The sequence below is a fragment of the Schistocerca nitens genome, chromosome 2 (genome assembly GCF_023898315.1).
Source record: "Schistocerca nitens isolate TAMUIC-IGC-003100 chromosome 2, iqSchNite1.1, whole genome shotgun sequence".
NCBI classification, from domain to species: domain Eukaryota; kingdom Metazoa; phylum Arthropoda; class Insecta; order Orthoptera; family Acrididae; genus Schistocerca; species Schistocerca nitens.
In genome coordinates this window covers 1,000,841,644-1,000,868,958 of record NC_064615.1, presented here as the reverse complement: position 1 = coordinate 1,000,868,958, position 27,315 = coordinate 1,000,841,644, and the positions used below count along the sequence as shown (strand labels likewise).

The 27,315-nt window shown below is 42.6% G+C and overlaps 1 protein-coding gene across 1 annotated transcript in view; it reads left to right on the top strand.

The window, feature by feature from the left end:
- Positions 1-345: 345 nt before the first annotated feature.
- LOC126234757 (uncharacterized) overlaps positions 346-27,315 on the top strand; it is a 120,235-nt gene continuing 93,265 nt past the window's right edge. The window contains exon 1 of the mRNA XM_049943506.1: positions 346-460. The gene's annotated coding sequence lies outside the window, so the exon portion shown is untranslated. The remainder of the gene's footprint in view (positions 461-27,315) is intronic.

Genomic DNA, 27,315 nt, shown 5'->3' with positions numbered 1-27,315 from the left:
TCGCCTCTTTTCCCCGATCAGCCAATACGGCGATACACGTATCGTCCCCGCGGGACATGGCGGCCTTTTTTGTGCGCGGCGCGGTGACGCAAGCCGTCGACGACCGTAGCGGGCACGCCGCGCCGAGCCGCCGCTGCACAGTGTTTTCCGGCGCGGCTGGAAATATCGTGGAGAATCTGGATGGAACCGCGCTTCCTGTCGAAGGGTGCCGGCCGGCGGCTCGAACCGGACTGATCAGCTGAGTGCGTGGAGTGGACTAGGTGTCTGCTAGGCGCGGGGGAGAGGGGGGGGGGTGTTCGGCGTGCCTATAGTGGGAGGCGGGGGACCGCGTGGCCGGGCAGTCCGGCCGCACTACTCAACAGCGTCGCACGGCTACCGCTCACTGGACGCCTTCCATTAGCTGCTCGCTCCTCCGCCGCGCGAGGGACACCTCTGCGAAGTCTGCTACTTGCTGCTGCAGGTTTGTCAAGTTACTTCCACCAAAATGTTCCACGTCACTTAGGTTTTTCTTGAAGAGCCACCGTCCTTTACATTGTATACATTGTGATAAACGCATCCGCTATTGAAACGTCCATGGAACGAATCCTATAACTCTAAATGATGCTTTCTTCTGTATTTACATTATTGTTCTGCAGTTCACAATTAGCGGAACTCGGGGCGAAACGGGATACATAATGTTTAACAATTTCTATAAAATAAGGTAACACAAGGAAACACTTCTTAAAGTGTAGTGTAACCTAATGTACCTTATTTTAAAATCACTTGAAACAATACATTTTGCATTTTTTACAGTTTTTAAAAGAAAGTCTTGCATATTTCCCGTTCCGCCCCACCCACGGTGCAGAATTGGATGTTGTTGTTGTTGTGGTCTTCAGTCCTGAGTCTGGTTTGATGCAGCTTTCCATGCTACTATATCCTGTGCAAGCTTCTTCATCTCCCAGTACCTACTACATCCTACATCCATCTGAATCTGCTTAGTGTATTCATCTCTTCGTCTCCCTCTACGATTTTTACCCTCGACGCTGCCCTTCAGTACTAAATTGGTGATCCCTTGATGCGTCAGAACATCTCCTACCAACCGATCCCTTCTTCTAGTCAAGTTGTGCCACAAACTTCTCTTCACCCCAATTCTATTCAATGCTTCATCATTAGTTATGTGATCTACCCCTCTAAACTTCAGCATTCTTATGTAGCACCACATTTCGTAAGATTCTATTCTCTTCTTGTCCAAACTATTTATCTTCCATGTTTCACTTCCATACATGGCTACACTCCATACAAACACCTTCAGAAACGACTTCCTGACACTTAAATCAATACTCGATGTTAACAAATTTGTCTTCTTCAGAAACGATTTCCTTGCCATTGCCAGTCTACATTTTATATCCTCTCTACTTCGACCATCATCAGTTATTTTGCTCCCCAAATAGCGAAACTCCTTTACTACTGTAAGAGTCTCATTCCCTAATCTAATTCCCTCCGCATCACCCGACTTAATTCAACTACATTCCATTATCCTCGTTTTGCTTTTGTTGATGTTCATCTTATATCCTCCTTTCAAGACACTGTCCATTCCGTTCAACTGCTCTTCCAAGTCCTTTGCTGTCTCTGACAGAATTACAATGTCATCTGTAAGCCTCGAAGTTTTTATTTCTTCTCCATGGATTTTAATACCTACTCCGAACTTTTCTTTTGTTTCCTTTACTGCTTGCTCAATATACAGATTGAATAGCATCGGGGAGAGGCTACAACCCTGTCTCACTCCCTTCCCAACCACTGCTTCCCTTTCATGTCCCTCGACTCTTATAACTGCCATCTGGTTTCTGTACAAATTGTAAGTAGCCTTCGCTCCTTGTGTTTTACCCCTGCCACCTTCAGAATTTGAAAGAGAGTATTCCAGTCAACATTGTCAAAAGCTTTCTCTAAGTCTACAAATGCTAGCAACGTAGGTTTGCCTTTCCTTAATCTATTTACTAAGATAAGTCGTAGGGTCAGTATTGCCTCACGTGTTCCAACATTTCTACGGAATCCAAACTGATCTTCCCCGAGGTCGTCTTCTACCAGTTTTTCCATTCGTCTGTAAAGAATTCGCGTTAGTATTCAGAATAGGATAAGGGTATTTTTTGTTAAATTATTGCATAAACGTTGAATCTGAATTACGAATATCGTATCAAACTATGACAAAATGTTGTATAACAGGCAATTCAGACTAAGGAATGTGTAATTTAAACAATTAAAAAGTCATTCTTCAAAATAAGAAAATATTTAAATGACATTCTGAAAGATGTCAATGCTTAATAGCCACCAAACAGCTAACTACTAGTCCTTTCGACAATAGTCACAAATCAGTATTTCCTCTTCATCTTCACTGTCTATGCCAGCACATGAATTGTGTGCCCACTCCGGCATGTGACCCAGCCCTCATTAGAAACGGAGTAGAAGTCCCCACAGCAAAGACACTCAGCACCCTCTCTCTCTGATTCTCTCTTGTCCATCATCTTCTTCCTTTTATTTTTTTTAAGGTCTTTGATGTCCTCTGTTTTTTTTTTTTTTTTTTTTTTTGGGTGCACAGTTTGATATTTTGGCCTTAAGTTGCATTGCACCTGACGTCTCTGTCCTGACATTTTTTTATATTTGTGCACCCTCCTCCTTTCTGTAGGCCTACTTTACGTGCGACAGCATTCTACAGTTCCTTCTTATAAAGAGAATCTGTTAATACGCCGGTTTTTCCTTTTCGTCTTGTAGTCCGCCGAGTATTTTGACAGATTAGTGGGATTAGAATGACAGCCTCGGGCGATATCTGGAAAGCTGAGTTGTTCGGCGAACATAGCTGGTTGGGAGAGTCTGGCATCCATGAACATCCAGGCTGGGTTTGCTTTCTACTTGCATCAAAATATGACGGGGCAGAACGGGACATTATCCCATTCTGCCTCGTCCCGTTCCGTCCCAAGAGCGCTTTTGAGGTTAACAACTTTTATGGAGTGTAATAACTGACGTATTTAAACGCATTAAATAACTAAAGTATAACAAATGCCATACACTTTAAGGGAATGTGTCGTTTTAGGGTATACAATTAACAATTAACGGCTTAACTGGTGTTGAAATTCATCAAACGTTAGAACAACGCAAGCGGTAACGTGACGGACAACAATTCACTTAGATCTCGCACTTCAAACTAGATCAGAATGGCTGCCCTCACTTCTCTTCCATTCGGAGAAATAGTTACATGCCCACACAACAGGTTGCAACACGGTCCAGTCTAGAAAAGAGCAATTTCCCATTGTGCCCCGCTATCCCGTTCTGCCCCGAGTTCCCCTGTCTGGCACAGGGTTCATCGAAATAATTTCACACTACTTGTTGACCGTTCCACTCTGGAATAACACACGATCTACATTATTATTCTGCTAATCACAATTAAGTGCTCGGCAGAGAGTTCAGAGACCCACCTTCAAGCTACGCCTCTACCATTCCACTCTCGAACCGCGCGCGGAAAAAACGAACACTTACATCTTGCCGGGTGAACTGTGATTATTCTTCACTTAAAACTTCCGGGCTGATAGGCCGTGGTCGATGTATAAAACCCTCTTAGCGGAGAGTTTTATACATCGAACATTTATACATCGACCACTTAACGGAGAGTTTTATACATCGACCACGGCCTATCAGCCCGGAAGTTTTAAGTGAAGACGATACCGGCTGTGAAAGCCTACATTCTCTGATTACTCTTATTTTATCACGATAGTCATTTCTCCCTAAGTAGGTGGGCGCCAAACAAAATATTTTCACGCTCTGTGGAGAAAGTTGGTGATTGAAATTTCATGAGATGGTCCTGCCGCAGCGAAAAATGTCTTCAATAGTGCCACCCCAATTCGTGTATGTCTGTCCTATATCGCTATAATACATAGCGAGCTGACATTCTTTGAACTGTTTCGATGTACTTCGTCAATCCGATCTGATGCAGATCCCTCACCGCACAGCAATACTATAGAAGAGGGCGGAAAAACGTAGTGTAAGCAGTCTCTTTAGTAGACCTGTTACATTTTCTAAGCGTTCTGCCAATAAATCGCAGCCATTTGTTTGCTTCACCCACAATATTAGTTCTGTGATCGTTCCAGTTTAAGTTATTCGTAATTGTAATCCCCAAGTATTTAACTGAGTTTCAGCCTTTAGATTTGTGTCACTTATCGTGCAACCGAAAGTTACCGGATTCCTGTTAGTAGTACTCATGTGGGTGACATCACACTTTTTATTATATAGTGCCAATTGTCACTTTTTGCTCCATACAGATGACTAAATCATTTTGCAATTCGCCTGATGACTTTACAAGACGGCTGCAAACAATCGAAGAGGGCTGCTCACATTGTCTCCGAAATCGTTTATGTAGATCAGGAACAGCAGAAGCCCCACAACACTTCCTTAGGGAACGCCAGATATTACTTCTGTTTTACTGGATGACTTCCTTCAGTTGCTATGAACTCTGATCTTTCTGACAAGAAATCACGAGTCACAAAACTGAAACGATGCCGCATAGCCAAGCAATTTCATTAGAAGTCGCTTGTGAGAAACAGCATCAAAATCCTTCTGGAAGCCTAAAAAGTTGGAAACAATTTGACGTTTCCTGTCGATAGCACTCATTACTTCGTAAGAATAAAGAGCTAGTTGTGTTTCACAAGAACGATATTTTCTGAATCCCTATTGGCTGTTTGTCAATAAATCGTTATCTTCGAGGTGATTCATAATATTCGAGCACAGTTTATGTTCCAAAATACTACTGCAAATTGACGTCAGTGATATGGGGCTGTAATTCAGCGGATTACTCCTATTTCCTTTCTTGGTAATGTTGTGACTTGTGCAGCTTTCCGTACTTTGGGTACGGATCTTTCTGCGAGCGAGCTGTTGTATATGATTGCTAAGTATGGAGCTATTGTGTCAGCGTACTCTGAAAGAAACCTGACTCGTATACAGTCTGCACTGGAGGCCTTGGCTATATATAGTGTTTTAGTCGGCTTTGCTACACCGAGGATATCTACTTCTAAGCTACTCCTGAAGCTAGTTGTGCTTAATTCGAATTCTGGAATATTTAGTTCGTATTTTTTTTGTGAAGGAATTTTGGGAAGTCGTGTTTAGTAACTCTGCTTTAGTGGAACTCTCATCAAAAAATCACCATTGTTATCGTGCAGTGAAGATGTTGATTGCATCTTGCCGCTGGTATACTTTACATACGACCAGAATCTCTTGATTGTTAGTCAACGATGTAATATAATGTCGGAAGCAAGCCTTTTTGGAAATCCGAAAAAAAGAATTTATCTGTTCTTCAGAATCTTCTCTCTGAAAGACGCGGTGTACGAATTGTGCAAGCCGTACTTCACACGATGGTTTTTCGTGAATGTGTAATGACTGAGAGAGCTTAAAATGTCTCCAGGAAGTGCTACCTGACAGCTCGCAGATCTTTGAAAAATGTCCTGCTTACCGCCTTGGGTTGCTGATAAAATCTTTAGTTGAACAACCCGTTTTGGTCGAGTGACCATCATGAGGTTTCTGTGTACGAAATTGGAATAACACGTAAGGAGGATTAAAAGAGTAAACTGTCACAAATCTGTTAATTGGTGTATGTCTGAAGAACATAACATACGTAATAAAATGTCACAACTCAATATAAAAGCATCTACAGCATCGTATCACGCGAATATAAAATCATTCCCGTCGGTTAATAAAACCATGAATTTGTCATTGAAAATAAAAGTAGGACTAGACAGTCATGTAGCCCATTATGAACAAATCATATCACAAAAACATAAATGATTCGCATTTATACATAGTTACCTGTTGCAACGTCGTAATTTAAATTACATCGTCTGTATATAAACTGTGCTAGGCAGTGCACTCTTTCATGTCACATCAGCAATGGGCGTTAACGCTGAGATCGGACGATACCTCATAGAGCCGACTGCACATCTGACATCTATTTACCGGTAGAACCAAAGATGATCATTGAGGACACATCAACAGCGACTAGTTTCTTACGATTATACAAGCTGTGTGTATGTGACAGTCGTAACAGGTACGCTATATGTTGCACCTAATAAACGCTTACGCTGGTTACAGTTACAGTTGCGCTCACAGATATACACGCATAAAAGTAAGAACTTACCTACAAGCATAGACACTAGTGTGAAATAAGCTACAGTCTCATTTCACATATCGTACAGAAACTGTTATCAAAAAGTTCATATAACAAGCTGAAGAGTTAGTTGCGTCTAACGTAACATCAATTAAAATTAGACACAGTAACGGAGTCGTATGCTGAATTAAAACCATGTGTTATGTAGTGTACAGCTAACCCAAGTTTACTAAATGTTCTGAATTATAACATATATAAGTCCTAACTCTTACGTAGACAGACGTGGCACCAGAATGAACCATATCAATAGTGAGCGTCTAAATCTAGCCATGTTTAACATGTATACGTTGAGGTAACAAGGCGATACAGATACAGCAACTATTTTTACAGAAGTCTGAAAATGAATGAAAATAATACCGCAGCTATTTTACATTTTTTAAGATGAGAGATGTGCTTTTCCTTTCAGGAACGACATAACGTTTGACCTCAGTGTATGCTCAAGGTTACTGCGACGTGTGTCCCTTTTTGTAAGTGGGGATTGTCCTACGTTCTTTCGCAGCTACGCGAAACTGTTTGCTGTTGAACAGATTGTCGTCAAACATTGAAATTGGAGTACTACTTTATGCCGTGCGGCCCTACACGATAACGGAGATTGATTAAAACGTGTTGCATTCTCTACACGGACTCTACTAGCGACGTCAGGTGCAGTATGTTTTTCGGCCTTTTATGTTCTATCTGTGAAAGTACATCTGATCGAGGCCATATCGTTGAAGCCCAGCGCATGAGGCACAACATTTGAGAACGAATGTAGGCACTAGACTTTTCACGTCTGACCAGAGGAGAATGCACTGCCGGTACGACGATTCGGGGAAACCGTTACGCTGCCAGTTAACTGCCATGGGCAACGACGTGTTGACGGGATGGGTTCCCCGTAACAGGTAAGTCGGATATAAGTCTCAGATTTGTTAGAAGGTTTCTGGGAAAGTTGGAGTGCATTTCCAAAGGAGAACGCTTACAAGACGTGTGGGACGAGTTCTTGAAAACCGGTTTAGCGTTTGGAGTAGGCATGAGACCAGACCTCGAAGGAATTTATAAAGGCACCACTAGGATCGTAAAGGGTCGGTATAGCATTGTCAATGGTGCAAAAAAGATGGCTCCGAACTTAAATAGGATTCTTTGGAAGAAATCTGAAGCTGTTCTTGCGAAACCTTCTTGAGTAAATTTAGAGAACCGGTAGCGGTGGAAAGCTCTACTATAATTATCGTACTACAATTATCATACATCTTGCGTACGGATAATGATAGATAGATCAGGGAGGTTACACCACATACAGAGGCAGTCTACAGCCATTATTCCGTCGCTCAATATGCGAATGAAATATGACAGAAAATCAACAGTAATGGTAAGAAACATTTTCCTCCAAACACTGTGCACAGGTTTGCAAAATATTTATTTAGATGCCAGTGTAGAAGACGCTACCACCGTCACTTCAGGTAATCTTGGGATGGAACCTTCTAAAAAACCACAGACGACAACCTGCACTGTTCTTGAACTTCTTGCTTTGTCTCTAATGACTCTGACACCGGCTTCCTTCTTTTCTTCGTTAATGGTGACAAGAGTAAGACTACGGATTTATTCCACGTAAGATCGAGCTTCTCGAGGTGTCTATCAAACTTATATACAGAATTCACCGTAACAATAACTGTCATACTAGTTAGCTGTTTTCTTTAGCAGCTGTTTATGTAGCCGCGTATCAAAGCAAATCAAGAGGCTGCGGAACAGCAGCCAGAATACGTTGACACCTTACCAAGATATTTCGGCTGACAACTATTCAGTCCTCTTCAGGTGTTTTAAAACACTGGTCTGAATATGGCAGAGTGGGTGTTAGCCGAAATATCGTGGCGAAGCCACCAGGCGGCAATCCCGAAAACTCATAGGACGCAAATTACTGCGGGAAAACTTTAAGAATCACATAAAAAGAGTGTTTAGATACATTGCAGTTGTAACGATGTGAACTTCAAGACGGTTAGTTACTAGTCCAAACAAGTAATCAAAAATGTTACTTTTTGCGGTCAAGATTGTGGATAAATTCACCACTCAGTTCAGAAAATGACCACTGTATCCTCCATCTCACATTAAACGTAATGTAGAGCCTTAAAATGATCTACTTTTAATCACGCAGATTTACTTGATACGCATATGCCAAAATAAGCTTTCGAAATTACAAAAAAGAAATCTGTACGTGGCCAACGTTTTTATGTCCCACGTGTTTATATGATGCTCCCGCCTTAACCGAACAATTACGTAAGGATACAAGGATACGTAGTGGCATAACAGAACTAAAGAAAAGAACACACACACACACACACACACACACACACACACACACACACACACACACACAACCCCGGTTCCGACCAAACTTTTCGGGAGGTTTCTCTTGGTCATCAAGCGAATCTTGGACTAGAATTCCCTTCCAAATATTTTCAATAATCGGGAACGTCTGCCTCATTCACAGCCTACCGTGATATTTGGCTGAAAAGAAAAACACTTATGCAACAGTCCAGCAGTACCTTTGACATTTCATGCAAACACTATGGAAAAGTATATGTTGGTTAGTCAGGCAGAGATAAGCTAGGTTATCGGATCATCATGTAAGTTGGGAACTAACAACCTTTGCGAAACATCTTTTTAGAAAAAGCCATCAATGCAATGCACATCGTAAGTATTAAAGCAGGTATATGAAAGTACTGGAAACCTATGTCACAGAGTATACCTTAGTTGTAAATGCACAAACTCAGTTTATTTTTTCTCCTTCTGTACATTTCAGCTATACAAATTCAATGGTTTTGAAACTTCCTGGCAGATAAGAACTGTGTGCCGGACCGAGACTCGAATGGTTTATATGGTTTTGTTTATTTCAACTGTTTCTGCGTAACATGAATGTAGTACTTTACTTTGTAAACACTCCGTACATTCTGTGTCAGTAATATCTGTGTAAGGCGCACGTCATATCATCTGTGGTTGCGACATTCAGTTGTCAGCTGACGGTGGCATAGGAAGCCGTAAGTGTTTTCGTGATCCAGTAAAAAATATTTTGCAGAACGCCAGAGAATTGTTTTCTACTTAAAAATTTCGTAGGTTTTTTCAAGGATATATACCATTATATATTTAATGAACTCAGAGCGATCTATGCCTTGTCGGTAACTGTTTCACTACAACGTTTCTGTGTAGTGAGGACTTAGCGAGAGACATTAGCATGAGGGAACAGCTGCGCCCCGTGGCAAGTAATGTCGTCGTTGTATAACACTTCACCATCCGTAATGTGCCAGTGACCGGACTAACAGCCATGATAAGTAGTGACCTCACTGTGTGCTCCCTCTGCTGACTGTGTGAAGTACACTGCCAGCCATACAGGCTCCGTGCTAAGTTTTGAACAATTTGCTAGCATCTCTTACGTCACCTTATGTTTTCTCATGTGAATGACACGAAATCAAGAGTGAGGAATTAGAAATATCCATCGAACGACGCTGTACTTACGAAGTTAATTTGTCTTCGTATCTGTTACTTGGGATTCGCACCTCGTTCGTTTGTTGAATTGCTCCCATGCTGTCATAAATTATCCATCTGTCGCATTGACTATTTCAGGAAATGAATTTTCAAACAATCATGCAGATGCTTAAGATAAAACGTACTCTGTTTCTCTTTGCAGTAACCTGCATCCTGCCTGTTTCCAACAAGCCTTTTTTTCCCTTTCTTTAAAGGAATCTAGTGATCTCATGCTGCGGTGTCATCCCTAAAAAAATCGAATACAAGAACGATGGATGAAACATCACTTCTGAGAGATTCGCCAACAAATGGAAATCATTGACAATCAAATTTACGGACATTATTTCATCCTGATTTACGAAAGCAGTATTAGGGTGTGAAGGTAACTTACATGAAGCACAGAAATATATCAAGTGCTTTTCGTGACTCTACTTCTTGAATTTCGGTGCCCGTTGCTCTATTTGCAAACGCGAAGGCGCCATAGGAATTCGTAGTCCAACAGTTGCGCGTAATGGTATGGTGCCGGGGAAACTGCAGTACGGTTTCGTTACACAAATTCTTCCGTTAGTAATGGAGCCTTCATGATTCGTCGTGGTGTCAACAGAGGATACTGATGTCGAAACACCTCTCCAAGTTCTGCACCAGAAGTTATAACTTCTTGCTGTTCGCTACTGCTTCAGAGTCGATATTGTTTTATTAGAAATGAGAAAGGGTATCAGTACATGCACCTTGCTCTGAATTATCTACTTCTGATGAACTCCACAAGGGAAGTGTTGCGCCTCTACTCACGTGCTTGAGTCGGTGATTAGTATACTTCTAAAAACCATATTTTTTGGAGAATGACTACAGGAAACTGCCATCTGAGTTCATCACAGTTTCACAGCTTCCAGAACAGAAACGGTATATTACCATTAAAAGAAATTCATGGAAGCTCGTCATGGTTACTACGTTACGGGCACTGCGTTTCTTACATGGCTGACATTTGAATGGAAAATGAGATGCCTCGCGGAGGCGGGACTGCCGGTAAGAACTGCAGTCTGCTACACGATAGCTACAGCGAATACCACTCACTGCTAGATAAGACGTAATTTCTTGGAAATTACGTTTATCCCATTAAATTATGCTATCTCGTTACCGGTAACTCGTACTTGCTTTCAAAAAAATGGCTCTAAGCAGTATGGGACTTAACATCTGGGGTCATCAGTCCCCTAGACTTAGAACTACTTAAACCTAACTAACCTAAGGACAACACAAACATCCATGCCCGAGGCAGGATTCGAACCTGCGACCGTAGCAGCAGCGCGGTTCCGGACTGAAGCGCCTAGAACCGGCCGGCCACAGCGGCCGGCGTACTTGCTTGCACTTCGCCTGTTGAGTTACGAGCAGCAAAGCAATATCTAACGATATTTCTCGGCATCTTTAGCAACTAAAAGTGAAACAGGAAAATCTTGTTTGGGCACAAATGCTTTTCTTCCTCTGATCGTTTCCTGATGAACTGAGGGTCTACATTTGTAGTGCAAGTAGTGTTACTGATCAGTAGTGTCTCTTTTGCTGTATCTTATGAGGATCAGAGGAGATATCGTGAACCGTCATGTAGTCCACTACACGTGAAGAGCAAGTGATTACAAAGGGTTAACGTTCCTACCCCGACATACGCCTCCCTTCGGCTCTCCTTAAGGGTTTTCGAGACTTACGATTGAATGCAGGACGAAGATGTACTGACACGTGACGAAGTATTTACCCTTTGCTTGTGTTGTATCTGTTACTTACCAATAGCCCCTCACCTCTTGTTTTTCTTGACTTCAGTCCGAAGACTTGTTTGCTTCCTCTCTCCACGCTAGTATAGGCTGTGTAAGCCTCTTAATTTCTGCATAGATACTGCGACCTACTGCTTACTGTAGTCAGGCCATGCTTTTCCTATACAGTTTTACCCCTCCCCTAGCAATTCACATCTATTGCCTAACTGACGATTCCTTCACTGCTCAGGCGGTGTCCTACCAACAAAGTCAAGATGTGTCATAAAATTCTTTTTTCTCTGTTATGGTTCGGTACCTCCCCGTTAGTTAATCGATATATCTGTCTAATCTTTAACATTCTTCTATAACACCACATTTAAAAAGCTTCTATTTACTTGTTGCCTGAACTGCTCACTGTCCACGTTTCAGGTTCGTAGAAGGTTACGCTTCATACAAAGATCTTCGGGAAAGACTTACTAACATTAAAATTAATGTTCGATGTTAACAAATTCCTCTCTTTCAGAAATACTTTTTCTGATGTACAAAGTCTGCAGTTGATATCTTCACAACTTCGGCCAACTGGTGGTGCACCACGGACCATCGATGACAGGGGTAGACGACGGCTGCGGAGATGTTTACGGGTCAATATTTGTGCAAATGTCGAGAAACCGACTGCCGGGATGGGCCAAGGGGTTACCAATAGTGTCTCCTCCACGCCTGCTCGGCAAACGTTGCTGCGTATGTGTTTTCGCAGCAGGTGTCTGCTTGATGCAACCATGCTAACTGCTCTTTATCGGCGAGGATGACTGGAATTTGCACGCCAGTATAGCAACTTTATGTCCACTGAGTGGCGACGTGTGGCCTTTTCAGATGAATCACTGAATGTGGCCCATTGGACAGGTGGCCTTTTCACTGTGGACGAGCGGCTCTAGGCGCTTCAGTCAGAAACCGTGCTGCTGTTACGGTCGCAGGTTCGAATCCTGCCTCGGGTATGGATGTGTGTGATGTCCTTAGGTTAGTTAGGTTTAAGTAGTTCTAAGTGAAGGTTCAAATGGTTCAAATAGCTCTGAGCACTATGGGACTTAACATCTTAGGTCATCAGTCCCCTAGAACTTAGAACTACTTAAACCTAACTAACCTAAGGACATCACACACATCCATGCCCGAGGCAGGATTCGAACCTGCGACCGTAGCAGTCCCGCGGTTCCGGACTGCAGCGCCTAGAACCGCACGGCCACCGCGGCCGGCTCTAAGTGAAGGGCGCTGATGACCTCAGATGTTAAGTCCCTTAGTGCTTAGAGCCATTTGACTCACTTGAACAGGTGGCCTTTGGAGTGTACGGTGTGAAAGATCTGAAAGTAAACACACGGCAACAAACGTCGGAAGTGTCCAGTACGGAGGACAGAGCGTTATGCTCTGGGGAATGCTTTCGTGGCAGTCCATGGGTAATCTCGTCATCCTGGACGGCACAATGGAGGAACACAAGTATGCATATGTGCTGTGGGACCATGTCGACCCCTACATGCAGGTCTTGTTTCCTCGAGACGATGACATGTACCAGCAGGACAATGCGACGTGTCACATAGCTTACAATGCATATGCGAATTTCCAAGAGCGCCAGGACGAGTTTAACGTACCTCCACGCCCACCAGTATCCCCGAGAATCTGTGGGACAACCTCTGTCGGGCTGTTGATCATCAATTGAGCAACCTAGCGCAGCTGGCAAAGGCACTGTAGCCAGTATGGCTCCATATACCTGTCGGTACCTTCGAGAACCTCATTGACTCTTCCAGCACCTCTCACAGAAGGCTGCGTTGCAAAAAGTGGTTAGTCACGCTTCTCACAGGTGGTCACATTTGTTGTGGCTTGGCAAGACAGCCAAACCACTATGAGGAAGCCGAAAGGCACGCGTTTAAGCTCACGCAGGCTGGCGTGAGGTCTGGAACAGGACAAGGTAATTATAATAGCCAATAACGTACGTAGATGCTGGAATACTAACTTTAATCCATAATTGGTGAACATCGCTCGTGACGGTACATGTTTTACAGCATCAATAGTAACTGGTAATGGCGCCTTGCTAGGTCGTAGCAAATGACGTAGCTGAAGGCTATGCTAAACTATCGTCTCGGCAAATGAGAGCGTAATTTGTCAGTGAACCATCGCTAGCAAAGTCGGCTGTACAACTGGGACGAGTGCTAGGAAGTGTCTCTAGACCTGCCGTGTGGCGGCGCTCGGTCTGCAATCTCTGATAGTGGCGACACGCGGGTCCGACGTATACTAACGGACCGCGGCCGATTTAAAGGCTACCACCTAGCAAGTCTGGTGTCTGGCGGTGACACCACAACATTAATGTCACTGGGCAATTTATCATTCACTCTAAAACTATTTCTTCATGGGGACAATATTCGATACGCAACGTTTTGACAGTATTGTGGAATATCAGAATCAAACCGATTCTGTGAGCGTCGGCTGCGCGTGCTCGTGAATAAATATTGTGCTTCCGCTGACCACGTGTTCCAGAGAAGAAGTGTCTTTCGTGAGCGGCCTAGTCGCCTGATCAGCTCCAACAACGTATTTGTGGATCAGCGAAACTGGACACGATTCCTCCCTCCACATAAGGCTATTTATAATACCTGAAAGATTTTTAAATACAAAAGACTTACAACGCTGTGGTTTGTTGACTCAGTATTTGGCGGATACTGACGTTTCCCGTTAGACTGGACCATTGAACCCACAGCGTAATCAACACATTTGTCTGGAGACAGCCGTCACTTGCCTCCCTCTGAGAAACATTTCACAAGACCGCGTGCAAAGAACTACTCCCTCTCTTCAAATATTCTGTCGGCACGTACCTGTCAGTGCGCTACTTTCCACTTGCATAAGCACAGCTCCTTTTTTTATGTCATCCGTTGTGTTGCACTGGTTGCCACTATCTGATGCTCCGGCCAACATAAAGAATCATTTAACCCGCCACAAATCAATAGGCTCGTGAGTGGGTAATGACTCGTCGAATATTTTTCCTACCCTTGTATCACAGATGAGGAGGTCCTTGACAGTCCCCATAGGAACAAGTAGCTGCTGTTGGCGGTGAGAGGCTGTTATCGGCAGCTCGTGGGAAGGGTGATGTTCTCGCCAGTCGCCCGCAGTGCCAGCCAGCACCGCTGCTGATAAGCCTAATCTGTGTGGTCCCTAGACCTGCCGATAAGACCGACGGACGTCCTCCGCCAGTGGCGAATGAACTTGGCTTTCCCGTTGCAGACAAATTTATCAGTACCCAGCCCAGATGCAGAGTCCGTTAGCTGCTAAACTGCGATTCCATCAATGAAATCGCCATCACTGGAACCCCTTTCTGTTTGCAGCGGCTTAGGTATTATACACGTGGCAAACTAGTCATCTGCTTTACTGGGTAGGCTTTTACAAAAAAATACCTACTCGTACACTTAGCTTTCAGAGCTTTTCGGCATCTTCTACCTGAATTAAATTGAAATCAGCCCCCATCCCGCCGATTCTGAACAATGTTCTTAGGAGGTTTCCGTTGGTTGTCAAGCAAATGTTGGATGTGGAAACATTCCCAAGTGTCACTATGTCTGCTCGACTATCAAAAATGTTCAAATGTATGTGAAATCTTATGGGACTTAACTACTAAGGTCATCAGTTCCTAAGCTTACACACTACTTAACCTAAATTATCCTAAGGACAAACACACACACCCATGCCCGAGGGAGGATTCGAACCTCCGCGGGGACCAGCCGCACAGTCCATGACTGCAGCGCCTGAGACCGCTCGGCTAATCCCGGCTAACAGCTCGCTCTGTCTGGCTGAATTTATTACGATAAATTGTAGTAGTCGGCTACGTACCGAATTTTCTTAATAGTTTCAGCTGTTATTTGTTAATTCCAACGAAGGTACGCTTCCTTGCAACTTTATTATTTATTTCATTTTCATGTTAATCTCATGTATGTACGGACAACAGACATCAAGACAATATTGTCTCATCTTCAGTAAGTGCCTAGATATCATTGGTACTCACATCAGTCATAGTAGCTTGTATTTCGTAGGAGACGCATATAGACACATTCCCACAGGCTATAAGCAGAAGATTTCTATAATTATTCCCCCTTTCACTAGAGGGATTAAGTATCTTCAGAAAGGAAAAAGCAAATGTATCTTCCACAAGAACAAGCAGAGACTCTGTAATAGTTTAACACTACAATACTACTCAAAATTTCTAAGAAGAGTTATTAAAAATATCAAGGAAAATGCACATTATGTCAGAAATCAGTAATTCCTACAACAGGGTTGGGGTTTGGGTTGTTTGGGGAAGGAGACCAGACAGCGAGATCATCGGTCTCATCGGGTTAGGGAAGGACGGGGAAGGAAGTCGGCAGCCCTTTCAAAGGAGCCATCCCGGCATTTGCTTGGAGCGATTTAGGGAAATCACGGAAAACCTAAATCAGGATGGCTGGACGCGGGATTAAACCGTCGTCCTCCCGAATGCGAGTCCAGTGTGCTAGCCACTGCGCCACCTCGCTTGGTCATTCCTACAACAGGCTCAAGGCTATACGGAACGTAGTGAAACGAGAGACAGAACAACCAGCGACAGAACAAGATAATATAACTATTGGACTGAATGAAAGGGCTATAAATGGTGAGTCAGAGGTAGCAAAAACATTTAATAATCATTCCCTAAATTTCGCAGAAGGTATAGGTATTAACACATCAAGAGAAAAATCACAGCAGTATGTCGAAAAATCCTCATAAAATTCAGTGATATGAATGCACACTATGTGATCAAAAGTAAAAGTATCCGGAAACCTCGCTGAAAATGACTTACAATTTCGTGGCGCCCTCCATCGGTAATGCTGGAATTCAATATGGTGTTGGCTCACCCTTAGCCTTGATGACAGCTTCCACTCTCGCAGGCATTCGTTAAATCAGGCGCTGGAAGGTTTCTTGGGGAATGGCAGCCCATTTTTCACGGAGTGCTGCACTGAGGAGAGGCATCGATGTCGGTCGGTGCGGCCTGGCACTAAGTCGGCGTTCCAGAACATCCCAAAGGTGTTCTATAGGATTCAGGTCAGGACACTGTGCAAGCCAGGCCGATACAGGGATGTTATTGTCGTGTAACCACTCCGCCACAGGCTGTGCATTGTGAACAGGTGCTCGATCGCGCTGAAAGATGCAATCGCCATGCCCGAATAGCTCTTCAACAGTGGGAAGCAAGAAGGTGCTTAAAACATCATTATAGGCCAGTACTGCGATAGTGCAAGCCCCCTCCATGAAAAACACGGCCACACCATAACACCACCGCCTCCGAATTTCACTGTTGGCTCTACACTCACTGGAAGATGAAGTTCGCCGGGCATTCGCCATACTCACACTCTGTCATCCAGTCGCCACATTTTGTACCGTGATTCGTCACTTCACACAACGTTTTTCTACTGTTCAATCGTCAAATGTTTACGCTCCTTACACCACGCAAGGTGTTGTTTGGCAATTACCGCCGTAATTTATGAGCAGTCGCTCGATCGTGAAATCCACGTTTTCCCACCTCCTGTCTAACTGTCATAGTACTTGCAGTGGATCGTGATGCAGTTTCGAATTCCTGTGTGATGGTCTGGATAGATATCTGCCGATTACACATTATGAACTCCTTCAACTGCCGGCGGTCTCTGTGAGTCAACAGACGAGGTCGGTCTGTCGCTTCTGTGCTGTACGTGTCCCTTCACGTTTCCACTTGACTATGATAGCGGAAAAAGTTGACCTAGGGATGTTTAGGAGTGTGGAAATCTCGCGTACAGACGTATGACACAAATGACACCCAATCACCTGACTACTAAGGTCACTGTTGTGGAGTACCTGGCGCTAGGCGACAACATAATGCATGTAATATGAAAGACTTACGTTTTTGGGGGTGTCCGGATGCTTTTGATCACATAGTGCATCACCAAGTTTTCCTTCTGAAATTAAGACTTATACGTTCTCTGAACAATAAAAGCTCATCTAGTTTTGATGGTCTTTCCAACAGAATACTAAAGTTTTGTTCCCACATAATAAGCACAGCCTTACCTGACGTATATAATGCATCACTGAAATTAAGACTCATGTTATATATTATCTATTGGTCTTTCCAATAGGGTACTAAAGATTTGTTTCATACAATGAGCCCAGTCTTATCTGAAATATGTAATGCATCATTAACGCAAGGCATTTTTCCAGGGAGAAATGTCATTGTTAAACCTTTCTTCGCCTGGAGATGACAATTAGGAAACTTGTTGAAAAGTTGCTGCAGAACGACGCCTTAACTTGGCTCATAACGCTAAAAGACTTTATCTCCGACATTAGCTGAGAAAGTCTAAATTCGCGTATAATATGTCAATTTGCCAACAATAATATCCTCAGAGAATTAAATAATACAATAGCACCGAATGGTATTTTATCAGACCTATCTAAGGCATTTGTATAAGTGAATCACAATATTCTCCCAGATAAACTGAAATTTTATGGAATTCGTGGTAGAGCCAACCAATGGGTAATATCATATGTAACTAAAAGAACGCAGAGAGTTGTGCTTAGTCATTAAACCAATCTAATGAAGGGAAATTTTTCTGACTTTACAGGAACCATGTATGATGTACCCCAAGACTCAACCTTGGGTCCGCTATTATTCCTCGTATTTATAAACGATCTTGTGTCTTTTATACAACAAGCAGGATTAGTTCTTTTTGCGGATGACACAAGTATTGTAATTAGTCCAAGCATACATACAGCAACGGAAGCAACGGCACACTATGTTCTTAGTAGAATTATTGACTGGTTTCCTGCGAATGGTCTCACACTCAATTTTAAACAGACACGATATATTCAGTTCTGCATACCTATAGGAATTATGTTCTGAGGCAACTCATCTTTAATGAAGTCTTCTTTGTTCAGAAACGTGCTGTAAGAATAATATGTGATGCTCACCCACAATAATCCTGTAGACAGATTTTTAATAAGGTGTTGGGCATTTTGATTACTGCTTCGCAATATACTTATTCCCTCATGAAATTGAGTTCAAAACGAATAATGATGTAATAATTACAAAAAGAGAAGAAAAATGACATTCATTACTCCACATTTAGTTTGCCTTTACCACAAAGAAGGTGCACAGTGCTGCAAATAATATTTTTGGTGCTCACTCAGTGATATAATATGTCTGACAGACAGCAAAGTAGAATTTCAAAATAAACTGAAAAAGTCTCTCCGTGGAAACACCTTCCGTTCCGCAGAAAAATTTCTATTATTGCAGCGTGTAAAAGGTGGTGGGTAGTGGTTTCTAACTCAGATATGAATATTTTTAAATAAAATAAGAAAAAATTTATAAATGTTTATCAAGTAGCCTTATTTACGCCTTAATTTTCGATGTGAATGTAAAGCGATACGTCCCAGCCCCTTACGATTTATAGTGGAAGTGATCCATGGAACATTAAACTGACTAACTAACTTCGATGAATACAGTGATATATGCAAACGCACTGATATTTTATGACTACCATCCTAAGTTAGACTCCCTCCTAATAGTTCTATATAATTTTAGATGTGTTTGACGGAAATATCTTCACACATGGGTACACCGCAAGTAGGATTTTATACTACTGACAAAATATTATGCAAATTCTACGGGTATGGTTATCTGTAATTATTTTACTTGACTACCAAATCACGTGTACCTTCGGGAATATCAATCGAGGAATACTTGACTAATACCTGCAGTTACATCATAAGTGTAATGGAGGTGGTCACACGCGTGCTTCGTGTGGCGTAGATACCTGAAGATGAGACAATATTGCCTTGAAATCGATGGTACTTGTGCGAGGCGAACATTCTAATAAACTAAAAAATACAGCCACAGGAAAAATGAATTTCATTGCAATTAATGAAAGACCTACAACGGGCCAAAAGCCGAGTAGTTCATTCCATTAGGAGTAGAAATGAAAAGTGTGCGGGGTTTCCCAGGAGGAATGGTTAATATTCAAGGATATCACAGGAACGATCATTCAGAACAAAAAACTCTAGTAAACACTGGATGTAAAGTGCAGAGCTATGAGCATTTGTTCATTTCCGCTACTGTGCAAGTCATCTCGTCTACTGAACAAGTGATCATCTATCTTAAGGTATGCAAGTTTACTTTACTAGAACTTTGTGCTTTGAATTATCGTTTTTGTCATACCTTTTCGTTGTTCCTGGGACACCCTGCGCAAGATATGCTAAATTTATTAATACACACACACACACACACACACACACACACACATACATACATACATACATACATACATACAAACAATTGTTTGATATTTGACTGCGTCAGCGAACTACATGGGCCCAGAAATCTGTTAATATAAACCCAGTCCCCCAGCTCTGAGCAAGATTTTCAGGATAGTGCCTTTGGTTTTCAGTTCCCAGTTATTTGGGAATCATTGCCCCCAACTTTCACTCTGCTGGGATATTTGCCTGGGAAAAGCGAAGTTATACAGCTATCCGCCTTGTTCTAATAAGTAGGGAATGAAATCTACACGAAAACTGAAACTTTCTAGCAGATTAAAACTGTGTGTCGGACCAAGAAGAACCTGGGATCTTTACCTTTTGCAGAGCAGAGCTCTACTGATCGAGCACTCCAAGCTCTGCACACGATTCGCCATCGCAGCTTTACTTCCTCCAGTACCTCTTTCTCTTAGTAATATTTGGTGAAATATTTAAGATTGTAGCAGTAAAGATCACAATTATTTATTTATTGATTCTTGTATTCAAACCACTTCGTGAACCGGCTCCACAAGTCATCAAGGCGCGTCTGACCTGTAGATGGTCCCCTAGTCAGAAACCGTTTACTATAATGTTAAATAAATAATTACTGTGACTTGCGCCGCCTTTTTCTGTTGTACTTTATCTTCTAACTTCCAAACATCACTGGTCTTAATCCACCAGGAAGTGCAAGGCACAATATCTCGACGAAACTCCTACCAAGTTTTACATGGAGTCAGCTACGGAATTGGACCCTTTCCTATCTCGTATTTGTCGAGAATCTTCCGCGCGGCGAGTAATTCCACGTGACTCTCAAAGGGCGCTCTATTATCTAAGAACGGTCTGGCCTTGTGTTATAGTGGTGACGTGTATGCCTGGAAACCAAAATGTCGCGGGACCGAATGCCGGTCGGACCACGGAAAATTTCAGTCTGCCTTTAAAGTAGCCCCCAACTCTCAATGACATGAAGATTCGCCAGGAAATACATGTGGTTCGGATTCCACGTTCAACTATAAGTTTCATTTCCCCGCGTGGATTACACGTGTAGCTCAGGAAAACGGAAGTCGCAAAAATTTAGTTCAATTGAAAGACTTGCACAAGTCCATCAAGCCACACAGAATTATTATTGAGGAAGAAATTTACTGTTCATAAATCTTCCTAAGGTTGAAAGTCTGCCGCTTGAGACCTACTTGCAGCTTATCCCATTGTTTATTTTATAGTAGATTCTGAAAATACTCAACTCCTCTAGTTATACTTATCTTGTGGTCATTGTTTATCCAGCGTTGCAGGTCGATGGTTCCAATATATTTTTGACATAGTCTTAATTTTATAAATAACATCCAGAAACTTCTAGCTATGACTGATTATTATTGTTCGGTACAAAATAATAACACGAACATGACGGACTGAAATAGTTCGCTGCCGCAGTATTGTAACCTTGTCCCTAGGTAAACACAGTACAACGCCATCTTGAAAACGTGCACTTTAATGTGCATTTATGTTTTGTTTTCATACAGTTCATATGCATTGTAACCATATGTTTTAAGATGGATACATACGGTACACACTCTGGAGGGAGAAAGGAAGCATCCGAATGACATCGGCAGTCACAAATTGTTGGTTCTGAGCGCGTTTATAATACAATGATTGAAACATACCGAAATGCGGAAGGGCTACAAACATACAAAAACAAAAATTACTACAAAAATTGCAAGGTATTTCGACTTCGTGCTTGGACTAAAATACTTCAAGTCCTTTCTACAGACAGTGACAGAATTAATATCAGGCTTTGCAGGATAAATTTTCAAAGACAAATCAAATACAAAACTAGAACTTCAGAAAGCTGATAAGGTAAATACAAAAAACGTTTCGATGTGGAAAGGGACGGATAATTTCAATTAATTTTATGTAGTGGGCGAAAGTGTCTGTTATGTTACATCAGAGACAACTTTTATTACGTAGAATTTAGGTAATGACGAACAAAGCAGTTGTCATTGATTAGCAATTGGCAGTTTGCATCGAAGCATTGTATTTGGAATATATCGAGTAGCAGGAGTCGATCTCGGCTTTATAAAAATTGTATGACACGCTATGGGAAGTAAATAGCATTTGTATTTCAAATGCGTGCATCCTACCGCTCGCGCCATCTTTTCCGCAGTTTCGTGGTGCGCACGCTACGTCACAACGCCTTCGTTACCCCGCTGACAGACTTGGCTCCACGATCCTGGCACACTGTCTCGTATTGTACTGTGCTGGCGAGAGCTTTAGTGAGGTAACACTGAAGTATCTCGTTTACTTCGCACGCCCAAGGTCAGGAAACGCGAACAACTGTATCTGTTTCGCTTGCAAGGTCACTCACGCAGGTATTCTTCACCACTTGTAACCGAGGACTGTCACTGCACCTCTTGAACCTCTCTAGCATTATTATTATTACAAGCCGCAGTATAGCGTCTGCGAGCCTGTAGGAATGTGCAGGGACTTGACTCATCGTGAAGCGGCAGGTGGCGTCCAGGAATAGACTGGCGCAACTGTACAGGGCGTGGGCCGCTCTCACTGGTACACTTGCGGCAACTAGCAGCCAAGTCAGCGACCGGATCTGTCATACGACTGTTGACATGCGGCATTCGACTTTGGAAAAATCCTTCCGATTGCTTTAGATAGACACTATGATGACTTCTTCAGTAAAGCCAGAGCGATTTTCTTTGCTCATCTATGATCTGGGTGCGCGACCTCAGTCGGTAAGAACGGAACCCTGATAGGATCAATTTGTTGTCCGTCTGGTATACGTCCGTCAGCCTGTCCGACTGTTTAGACCATTTTTCTCAGGAAGCCGGCCGAAGTGGCCGAGCGGTTCTAGGCGCTACAGTCTGGAGCTGCGCGTCCGCTACGGTCGCAGGTTCGAATCCTGCCTCGGGCATGGATCTGTGTGATGTCCTTAGGTTAGTTAGGTTTAAGAAGTTCTAAGTTCTAGGGGGACTGATGACCTCAGAAGTTAAGTCCCATAGTGCTCAGAGCCATTTGAACCATTTTTTTTCTCAGGAACTGGTAGAGGTATCAAATTGAAATTAATGTCAGATACTAAGGTCTACGGTCTCTCAACAGGATAAAAAATTTGATCTCCTAAGTCAGCGCAGTCGAAACATACGGAAGTGTATGGGTCATATTTTTATGCTCCCAAACTCACTCATCAAACCTGTAGATTAATAGGTTTTTTAATTGTATTTCCGCTCTTTTTAAATGACTTGTAGCCTGCCTGTTTGTTTAACCAATGGCTTTTCTCCATAATAAAAATGACCAGTTACAGCTGCCGATTCTAGTGATCTGTAAGCTTCCTACTTGCTTAATGCTTCTTACCGTATGTTAAGAACGAGCATTTGTAACTGTTGTTTGCTCATTTTTTCTTCAACTTTGTTACTTAGTCAAAATGTCTTTGAGCTTTTCAACATAATTTACTTTTTCCAGTTTTTAAATACGTTTTAACTGTGATGGCTAGTCAGGTAGATGTGCTGTGCTGCAGCTAGTATTTATATTAGGTGTAGATAGAGGTCCTAAACGGAAATACAACTTGTAAATACGCACTGGTAGCTCGCGCTCGCCATCGAGTCGGATGTCTAAGCCGTGGCGGACCCACTTACTCACGTCGCTGAAAACTCGTATCCAGCGGCCGGCCTCTGCGTCAAGATACTGGAAAGTTCACTATAGCGCCGCTTCTCCATTGGCCCAAGGCGCCACCTTAAGCTGATTATTAAATAAACCTCATCATTGTACCCGTTCTTCAGCCCCTTTTTACCAGTGTATAAATTTTAAACGCTTGATTAGCACGTGACGTAAGGTCCTAATGGTGTTTCATTTGTTTAAGACTGACGTTCAGTTTCGTTTGACTTATGTTACAGATACGAGCGCCCTCATTGTGTTTGATATTGGTAAGCTTTAAGGCACTCTAGCGGTCGTTGCTTCTTATACACTGAATAGCCAATGAAACTGGTACAACTGCCTAATATCGTGTAGGGCCCCCACGAGTACGCAGAAGCGCCGCAACACGACGTGGCATGGACTCGACTAATGTCTGAAATAGTGCTGGAGGGAATTGACGTACGGGAAAATCCCCACTTCATCGCTACCTCTCAGACGCTGTGTTCCATCGCTCATGCGCCGACCACGTTCAGACTCAAATCTTGATAACCTTCCATTGAAGCAGCAGTAACCGACATAACAACTGCGCCAAATACTTGTTGTCTTATATAGACAAAAATGGTTCAAATGGCTCTGAGCACTATGGGACTCAACTACTGAGGTCATTAGTCCCCTAGAACTTAGAACTAGTTAAACCTAACTAACCTAAGGACATCACAAACATCCATGCCCGAGGCAGGATTCGAACCTGCGACCGTAGCGGTCCTGCGGTTCCAGACTGCAGCGCCTTTAACCGCACGGCCACTTCGGCCGGCACTTATATAGACGTAGACGACCGTACCGCCGTATTCTGCCTGTTTACATACCTCCGTATTTGAATCTGCTTGCCTGTACGGTTTCTTTGGTGCTTCAGTTTATAAGGGATATCTTTTATAGTCAAACTATCAGTCTTTTGGTGCTAATTTTCTTGTGTCTCGTGGTTTTCTATATTTTACTTATGATGCAAAGTTCTTTGGTCACCATGTCTTCGCGTTTTTTATGTTACTTTTTGACAGTTTTTCAGTACTAGGTAAAATTTTTAACGAATGTACGTTTATAATCTGTTTACTCTGGTACATTTACAGCCATTAATCTGCTGTTAATTGTGATCTAACCCTGGTAATCACTAAATTCTTATTCTACATCCATTCTTGTAGAGCTGTATTGTCCAGAGTTTGCTTGACGACTGCTTTCCGATTTAAGCTTAATTGCACGATCTTCCGAGGATGGCAAATTAATTTGCCGAATAGTCAAGAAGTTATATTAATAAAAATTTGTGCAGCTAACGCCTGATTATTTCTATTCTTAAAACGTGTTTCGCAGCTGCTGATTGACAGCCACGAATAAAATTTTAAACCTACAGATTAGCATAGCCTATATACGTCGTACCCGGTTGTTCAGCGATAAAGCGTGTGCCTGGAAACCGAGAGGTCACTGGATTGAGACTCGGTTGAACAACGATTTGTTTTCAGTCTTCGTTTTAACCTAGTCTTCACCTCTGAACAATGTGGGGAGTAACTGGAAACAACTTGTGGCTGGGATTCCACTTTGCACTGTAGAACACGTTTCCCAAGTTGTACACGCAAGTCTCCGAAGTGTCTTCCAATAGTAAGACTTGCAACAGACCACTGAGCCACATGAAATTATTCTTATCACCTGTATGTACATAATTTTTTTTTTTTGTATGAAATTCTTAGGATGTGAATCTTGCTCGGCCCTGTCTGGTTTTTATTTTTTCTTGCTTTTGATCTATACAGAGAGTTCATCCGAGGGCAAGCACCCTATGGAGAACCCCTCTGGTTCGGATAAAAGTAATGGTTCATCTTATTACCAATAAGCGAACCCCTTCTTTTATAAACAAATCGTACAGAACTGGTGAACTTGTCTGACCCGAGGCCATGTGAGCTGCGCTGACGAATGTACACGGTTTCCAAGCAGCCTTTGATAGCGTAAGGCATCGCCTGGCAACAGCCAATTGACTAAGTTCACACGTATAGTGAAAGGGAGGAAGGAAGATAGGTGTTTACCGATTCATTGCAGACGGCATGTCAGTCAGGATTCTTTTTTTATGGGTCATTAGCGTTCTCTTGTGACAACCATTTCAATCTCGGCACTTGCACTCAACATCCTCAATTTTTTTTTTGAATGTTTCGCAATCTACGTATTCGCCTACAACTTCTACCCTGCACAGCTCTCTCCAGCACTATGGAAGTTATTCAATGGTGTCTTAACCTGTGTCCTATTATCCTGTCTCTTCTTCACATCATGTTTTCTACATCTTTCGTCACTCATTCTACGGAGTACGTCCTGATCTCTTATCTTACCGATGCACCTAATTTCAACATCCTTCTTAGCACCACATCTCAAACGTCTCGATTCTCTTATTTTTCTGTTTTCCCACAGTCTATAAGTCACTACCACGGGATGCTATACTTCGAACGTACTTTCTCACAAATTTCTTTTAGATTAAAGCCTATATTTGATACTAGTTTTCTTTTGGCCAGCAACGTGCTTTTTATCTGTTTGTCTACTTTCTGCATTCTCCTTGCTTCGTCTGTCATGTGTTATTTTGCTTCCAAGGTAGAAAAATTTCTTAACTTCGTCTACTTCGCCGTGCCTAATTTTGATGTTAATTTTGCAGCTAATTTAATTTCTGCTACTCCTCATTATTTTCGTCTTTCTTCGGCTTACTCTTAATCTATATTCTGTATTCATTACTGTTCATGCGTCTAAACACATCCGGCAATTATTTGTCACTTTCACTGATGATGAAAATACCATTAGTGAATCACGTAATTCATATCCTTCCACCCTGAATTTTAATCCCACTCCTAAATAGTTCTTTTATTTACGTCATTGTTCCTTCGATGTATAAATTGAGCAGTAGGGGCAAAACTACGTCCCCAGCTTACACACTTTTCAAACAGACCACTTCTATCTTAGTCTCCCATTCTTATTTTTCACTCTAGGCTCTTGTATACATCGTATTTTGTACTTTGGTTTCACGACAAACGCGATAATTGGTCTCCTGTTGGATTGAACGCAACGGCTTAGTCTGTTTGTAGTGGTGTAAAATGGTTATTACCGCTTACCTCTCTCAACAATTTTTATTTATTTTTAATTGCAGCTTGAAGCATTTCTAATATCCAAGTAAATTTTTTCGTTGCTGTATTGATACACTACTGGCCATTAAAATTGCTACACCACGAAGTTGACGTGCTACAGACGCGAAATTTAACCCACAGGAAGAAGATGCTGTGATATGGGAGTGATTAGCTTTTCAGAATATTCACACAAGGTTGGCACCGGTGGCGACACCTACAACGTGCTGACATGAGGAAAGTTTCCAACCGATTTCTCATACACAAACAGCAGTTGACCGGCGCTGCCTGGTGAAACCTCGTGTAAGGAGGAGAAATGCGTACTACCACGTTTCCGACTTTGATAAAGGTCGAATTGTAGCCTATCGCGATTGCGGTTTATCGTTCCGCGACATTGCTGCTCGCATTGGTCGAGATCCAATGACTGTTAGCGGAATATGGAATCTGTGGGTTCAGGAGGGTAATACGGAACGCCGTGCTATATCTCATCGGCCTCGTATCACTAGCAGTCGAAATGACAGGCATCTTATCCGCATGGCTGTAACGGATCGTGCAGCCACGTCTCGATCCCTGAGTCAACACATGGGGACGTTTGCAACACAACAACCATCTGCACGAACAGTTTGACGACGTTTGCAGCAGCATGGGCTATCAGCTCGGAGTCCATGGCTGCGGTTACCCTTGACGCTGCATCACAGACAGTAGCGTCTGCGATGGTGCACTCAACGACGAACCTGGGTGCACGAATGGCAAAACGTAATTTTTTCGGATGAATCCAGGTTATGTTTACAGCATCATGATGGTCGCATCCGTGTTTGGCGACATCGCTGTGTACGCACATTGGAAGCGTGTG